Source organism: Rattus norvegicus, chromosome 6 (genome assembly GCF_021556685.1).
Source record: "Rattus norvegicus strain SHRSP/BbbUtx chromosome 6, alternate assembly SHRSP_T2T, whole genome shotgun sequence".
Classification (NCBI taxonomy): Eukaryota; Metazoa; Chordata; class Mammalia; order Rodentia; family Muridae; genus Rattus; species Rattus norvegicus.
Genome location: NC_141539.1, coordinates 101,778,886 through 101,785,738, shown reverse-complemented (window position 1 = coordinate 101,785,738; position 6,853 = coordinate 101,778,886). Strand labels below are relative to the sequence as shown.

At 42.7% G+C, this 6,853-nt stretch overlaps 1 long non-coding RNA gene across 3 annotated transcripts; it reads right to left on the bottom strand.

Annotated features, from left to right (window-relative positions):
• On the bottom strand, positions 1-5,560 carry LOC134479402 (uncharacterized). 3 transcript variants are annotated; one of them, XR_015623137.1, is made up of 4 exons: positions 5,291-5,560; positions 2,554-2,737; positions 2,298-2,471; positions 1-157 (listed from the first exon to the last, which is right to left on the bottom strand). It is a non-coding gene; the product is annotated as an uncharacterized LOC134479402 (long non-coding RNA). The 3 variants fall into 3 exon arrangements; XR_015623136.1 differs by having other exon boundaries at positions 4,936-5,559; XR_015623138.1 differs by having other exon boundaries at positions 1-161; positions 5,291-5,549.
• Between the last annotated feature and the right edge of the window lie 1,293 nt (positions 5,561-6,853).

Below are 6,853 nucleotides of genomic sequence, written 5' to 3'. Positions count from 1 at the left end.
TTGCCTAGCATGCAGAAAGCTCCAGTTCAGACCTCAGTACCACATAAACTGGGTGTGGTGTCACACATCTGTAATCCTGGGCACTCAGAAGGATCTGAAGTTCGACGTCATCCTCAGCTACACAAGAACTTGAAGCCCACCTTGGCTGCCTAAGAGCCTGTCTCAAAACAGAACAACAGAAATTACATAGATATTCAGACGGATAGTGCAGGTAGGTGGGCGGGCGGGGGTTATGCTTTTGTTCCTTGTGTGGTAAAGAGCCGTTGAAAGGTGAATAGAAAGTGGTACCAGACCTGTGCTTGAGGATCACTTCTCAGCTGTTCGTAAGAGTGGAGCTGGGAGAAGTAGGAAATAAGACAGACAGATACCAAGAGAAACCACTAGGGGGAGATAAATGGCTCTACATCAGTAGCTGAAGTAAGGAACACCCAACATCCCCTTCCCCCGAAAAACAAAAGATATTTAAAAACTTACGGGACGATCACAAAGCATATCCTTTGGCACGAAGTAGTTTTGTGTTTAGGGGCATTAAAGACAAAATAAAAAATTACGGGTGTCTTTTTACTAGCCCAGAATGCCATTATATCTAGTCAAAATTATTCAGGACGGGGAGGGTCATCAGCCTATGGTCATAGAGAGGGTAAAGATCTAAGGGCTATCCGCCAAGGCCCTCCATTCAAATCCAGTCATGTTCAGGAAGGGAGATGTCAGGTAAGCCTAGAATGGGAGTGGGGTGGGTAAACAGAAATTCAAGTGTGAAGTGTCCTGGTAACAGGGACATAAATAAATAGATCTGAAGGTGACAGGAGGAAGAAACGGAAAGAGAGGCTACAAACAGGAGGGCTGTACCCAGAGCAATCAACAATTGTGGTGTAAAATGGGCAAACAATTTTTTTTAAAGAGAAAAGAAACCTTTTGTTTTCTTTCCCATACACACACACACACACGCAAATATATATATATATATATATATATATATATATATATATATATATATATATATATATATATATATATATATATATATATATATATATATATATATATATATATATAACAAAGTTTGCCGGGCTGGAGAGATGGCTCAGTGGTTAAGAGCACAGACTGTTCTTCCAGAGGACCCAAGTTCCATTCCCAGCACCCACATGGCAGCTCACAGTTGTCTGTAACTCTTGTTCCAGGGGATCCAACACCCTTAAATAGACGTACATGTAGTCAAAACACCGATGTATATAAAATAAAAATAGATATTTTAAAAGAAAAGTTTAAAAAAAAAGAAAAAGAAAAGTTTGCAGAAATCATTGTTCCTATCTCATAATGTTCCCCTCCACCCTGGATACCACCCTACCTATAGCAATCTCTTTTAAAAATGTAACCATAGTGTTGTATGCCAAATATATGAGATTGTCTCTTGACAGATGGAATTGATTTAGGTGAATCTAAATGTTAAAATAGTCAACTTTCCCAGTTCAGTTGCCGAAGTACACCGTTAGGCAAGAGTAAAGCTTTCCCTAAAGAGCATAGTTTGAAACTCCTTTTACATTTTATCTTACATTTGGTTTGTTGAGACAGAGTCCTACTCTAACCTACACAGGCCTGGAGCTCGATAACTCAACTGACTTCAAACTCATGGTGATCCTCCTGCCTTAGCCTTATGAGTGCTGGCATTACAGATGTGCACACCTGGCTTTATCTATTTTTTTTTTTTTTTGGTTCTTTTTTTCTGAGCTGGGGACTGAACCCAGGACCTTGCGCTTCCTAGGCAAGCGCTCTACCACTGAGCTAAATCCCCAACCCCTCTATTTTTTTTTTTTTAATTTGTGTGTTTGGTCTGGTTTTTCAAGGCAGGGTTTCTCTGTGTAGCCCTAGCTGTCCTGGCACTCACTCTGAAGACTAGGCTGGCCTTGAACTCACAGAGATCCTCTTGCCTCTGCCTCCCAATGCTGGGATTAAAGGCGTGCATCGTTGACATCCGACCTATTTTTTTAAAAATTTTTAATAGGAAAACAAACATATAAAACGTATTACATGCCTAAGGCATAGGAGTTTTAAACTCTCAAGTCTCCTTTTTTTCTCCTAAGATGATGCCCAAAGCTAAGAGATTGAAGGACCACACAGTGCCAATAGCATCTCTTCTCTGTCCTTTAAAGGGTTAAAGACATGTCTCCAATGCTTTGTGGTAACATTGTTGCAATTTCACTGCTTGTTCAGGGAAGGAGTATGTCATACTTTCCAGTGAAATGGAAATGAAATGAAATGGAAATGAAAGTGAAATGAGAGCCCGTGGCTGTCCTTACCTGATATCACCTTACTATGCTGAATGACATGGCCGCAATGCTAGCTGAAGTCAGTAAGCACAGGTGGACCCGGCTGAGGGCAAGAACAGCTAAGCTCCTCAAAGTTGGCAGCCTCAGCCTGCGGTGCAGCTCAGTGGTAGAGGAGGCTGCCTGGTGTGAGTTTAATCTCTAGCGCTGAAAAATATAAAGGCAGGATTAGACAAGCAGATAAAGCCATTTGGTTCAGTTTGGCTTCCTTCCGAGCAGTGAGCGGTACCTTCTCCTTCCCTCCAGGAGGCGGCTTTGGGCTGCTTGCTTCCTCTGCTCCGAGGTACAGTCGAGCACAGTCTATCAAACACACACTTTTAAGAGATTCTGCCCCATTTCCTTTTGAGTACATTTTCTTCGGTTCTCTTTGCTTTCTTTTCCAAACACTGTGATCACTTCTATGTAGACGTCTCCTAAATCGTGTATGAATTTTAGTGGATTTAATCATCAAAACACAACTGGGTTTTAGACGGGATTTTATTGTGTGGGCTCCTCGCCCTGCTGGTAAGTGTACCCCAAGGATACGGGGGCGCTTGGGGTAGTTTTTGTTTTACTTTAACCCTGTCTGTACTATCTCTGTGTCCTGTATTGACTCTGAGGGAGGCATTTGGAGTTGTTAGAGAATTTGCGGGTGTAAGGAGAATGAAGCTAAGAGGCTCCTGTTCTTTCTATAGAAATTCCCACAAAGTGACTCAGTCACAAAAATCAAAGGAATCTAGAGATAAGGGTGGAGTAGAGTGTTTTAGACTTCAACTGGAGAAAGGTGCAAGTCTAAGTGTTGTTGTTTGTTTTTAAGATTGGTTCTAGGGGTTGGGGATTTAGCTCAGGGGTTGGGGATTTAGCTCAGTGGTAGAGCGCTTGCCTAGGAAGCGCAAGGCCCTGGGTTCTGTCCCCAGCTCCGAAAAAAAAAAAGAACAACAACAAAAAAAGATTGGTTCTGAGACGAGAGAGAGAGAGAGAGAGAGAGAGAGAGAGAGAGAGAGAGAGAGAGAGAGAGAGTCAGAGTATTGGATATCTTGGAGGTGGAGTTACAAGCAGTTATCAGCTGCCCCATGTGTATGCTGGGGACCAACCTAGGGTCCTCTGGGAGAGCCGTGATAATTCTTAACCATGAGCCACTTCTCCAGCTCCCAGTGGATTGTAAAAACAGAAGAGCTATACTCTGGCTTAGTGGTTGAGCTCCAGTTATAAATGGATCTTCCTCCCAAGGTTATTTTATAAAAAGAATTCACAAATGTTTTAGCTATATGAACATCTACATGTGATTCATGTGTGTTAAAACTAACTTTAAATGCTGGGCGGTGGTGGTGTGCGACTTTGATCCTAGCACTCAGGAAGCAGAGGAAGTCAGTCTGGTCTACAAAGACAATTCCAGGACAGCCAGGGCTACACAGGGAAACCCTGTCTTAGAAGAAAAAAAAAAAACAAAAAACAAACAACAACAAACAAACCAAACTAAACCAAAGCAACAACAACAACAAAAAGAAAATTAGAAAATTAAAAATAAACCTTTAGTTTTAAGTTCGAAAAGATAAAAACAGGAGGCTAGTAAATCAGGAAAAGAAATTGGTAATGTTTCAAGCTGGAAGATAAAGATGTGCACCTGAATGATTCTGTGCAGGGGCATTGTGAGAGGGGGACTGCTAAGAGGAGGCTGGTGCCAGAGGGTGTCCTGGAAAGAGAGAGAATATGGCCATTTTCCTCCAGGATGTAGCCTTGGAAAGTTACCTCAGGGCCCTTTCTCCTGACCAAAAAAAAAAAAAAAAAAAAAAAAAAAAACCCTCTTTGTGAACCGGAGGGAGTTCACAGCCAGGCTTGCAAGAGCTGAGGTATATTGTTCTGTGACTGTGGTAGACAGTGCCAAGGATGTAACAGTAATTATAAATCTCATTGTCCCAGCACTTCAAAACCCTATGATTCCCCATTCTCTCAGAAAAAAGACCAGATTCCTTGCTATGTGTTCAAAGCCCAGTCTACTTCTGCAGCCCCGGGCGTTGCTGCTTCATTTCTCTTCCTCCTGTTTTTTTCTTGTCTCTACATATTGTCTTAGTCAGGGTTCTATTGCTGTGAAGAGACACCACGACCACAGCAGCTCTTAAAAAGGGAAGCATTTCGTGGGGGCTGGCTCACAGTTTCAGAAGTTCAGTCCCTGATCAGCATGGTGGGAAGCATGGCGGTCTGCAGGCACACATGGTGCTGGAGGATCTGCAGGCAGAGACTGGAGAACTGGCTGGAGACTAGCCTGGGCTACACAGCAACAGCAGAAACAAGAGACACTGCTTCAAGTAGAAGGGAAGAACTTCTGGGGGTTGGGGATCTAGCTCAGTGGTAGAGCGCTTGCCTAGCAAGGGCAAGGCCCTGGGTTCGGTCCCCAGCTCCGAAAAAAAAAAAGAACAAAAAAAAAAAAAAAAAAGAACTTCTGAAAATTTTCCTCTGACTTCTACATATGTGCTACCCACCATGTAGACCCACCCCTGCATGGTTAGCTAATTTTTTTTTTTTTGCTTCCTAGGCAAGCGCTCTACCACTGAGCTAAATCCCCAGCCCCAGCTAATTTTATAAATTAAATACAACACTTGTTAAAATGTTGGAGCTAAGCATGGTAGCTTACGTTTGTATGAGATGTGTATGTGAAAGAGCACTGGCTGCTCTTCCAGAGGTCCTGAGTTCAATTCCTGGTAAGCGTAGGGTGACTCACAGCCATCTGTAATGCTCTATAGGCATACAGGCATACAGGCATACAGAGCACTCAAAGATAACAAAGGTGGTGTTTATATGTATATCAGAACTTGAGGGGAGGGACTGAGGCATGGCTAGCCCAAGTTACAGAGGACGTTCTAAGCCAGCCTGGGCTATCTAATGAGAACCCCATCTCTAAAAATGCCTAGCAACAAAAGAGTTAAAGTCCAAAGAAACTTCAATAAATCACGCAATATATTGCTGCCATGTCTTCATGCTGTACTCACTGGAAGGAAGGTTCTGCCCAAGGCAAGGGGAACAGTGTGCCTGATGTCATGGGATATAGCACCTCACCACTCTCTAGGAAGTGATCTATAAACCTGAAGGCTAGCTTGGCGCCTCATTCCTAGAAGGTCAGCAACACCTCCTGGTGTCAGTTAGTGCCAGTGTGGAGAGGTTGAAAAGGTGGCAGGATCTGTAAGAAGTGAAGAAAGGCAGGAGGTAGGCCATTGGAGCACCACCTTGTTCCTTTTGTTATGTCTGAGTATTCTGTCTGCAGGCCAGAAGAAGGAAAGCATTCCATTACGGATGGTTGTGAGCCAACATATAGTTGCTGGGAATAGAACTCAGAACCTCTGGAAGATCAGCCAGTGCTCTTAACCACCGAGATATGTCTTCAGCTCCTTAAATTTTAAGAGGTTTTGTTTGTTTGTTTGTTTTTGAGACAGTTTTTCTGTGTAGCCCTGGCTGTCCTGGAACTTACTCTGTAGACCAGGCTGGCCTCAAACTCAGGAATCTGCCTACCTCTGCCTCCTGGGTGCTGGGATTAGTGTGTGCCACCACTGCCCAGCTGGAGTACCTTTGGAAGATGTGATTGCTATGGGACCCTGCTGGGAGGGGGTTATCAAATAGAGTGATCCTGGATTGTGAATCTCTGGCTTCCTGTGTTATCATGATATCTCCCTCTGACACATTTCCACAATGATAGCATCTGCCATGGTTTTTTATTTTTTGTTTTTGTTTCGTACCCAAAAGGCCCACAGTGGAACAAGAGCTCTATCTGTTTGTGGATCTTCAAACTGTAAGACACATCTCTTCCATTTAAAGTATACAACTTTGGGTATTTTGTTATAGCAACAGAAAACAAACTAGGAAAAAAAATATTTGTTACTATGAACTGAAGGAGGCTTGGCAACTCTTCTTTTTTTAAATATTTATTTATTTATTTTATATATGAGTACTCTGTAGCTGTCTTCAGACACACCAGAAGAGGGCATTGGATCCCATTACAGATGGTTGTAAGCCACCATGTGGTTGCTGGGATTTGAACTCAGGACCTCTGGAAGAGCAGTCAGTGCCCTTGGCAACTCTTCTGACAGTGTGACTTTTCAGTTCTCTCTTACCAATCAGTTAATACTTGAGATACATACATGGAGGGACTTTCAATGGAAAAAAATGGTATTCGATACATAATGTATACAAAAGCACACACACACACACACACACACACACACGAAGTAATAAATTAATATTAAAGCTCAGGGATTTAATTCATATAATTTTATTTTGGGATTCTGTCTTCAAGAGACTCAGATTCTAGGGAAGGGGAGAAAATCCAGAGATCACAATATCTTGTAGTGTCTGCTCTTCAGTGTGCTGGGCAAATTAATTAACTTCCCTGTGTCCTTTTCCTCATTTGCAAAATGGAACTATTCCACGCTCCCCGAGCTGCTGTGAGAATTACGAGAGGTAGTCTATCTCCTGTTAGGTAACCTGTAAGTGTGGGTTGATGGTTTAGATGAGTCTGGAGAACCTAAAGAGCATACTAGAGTATGTGGGAGGCTAATGGA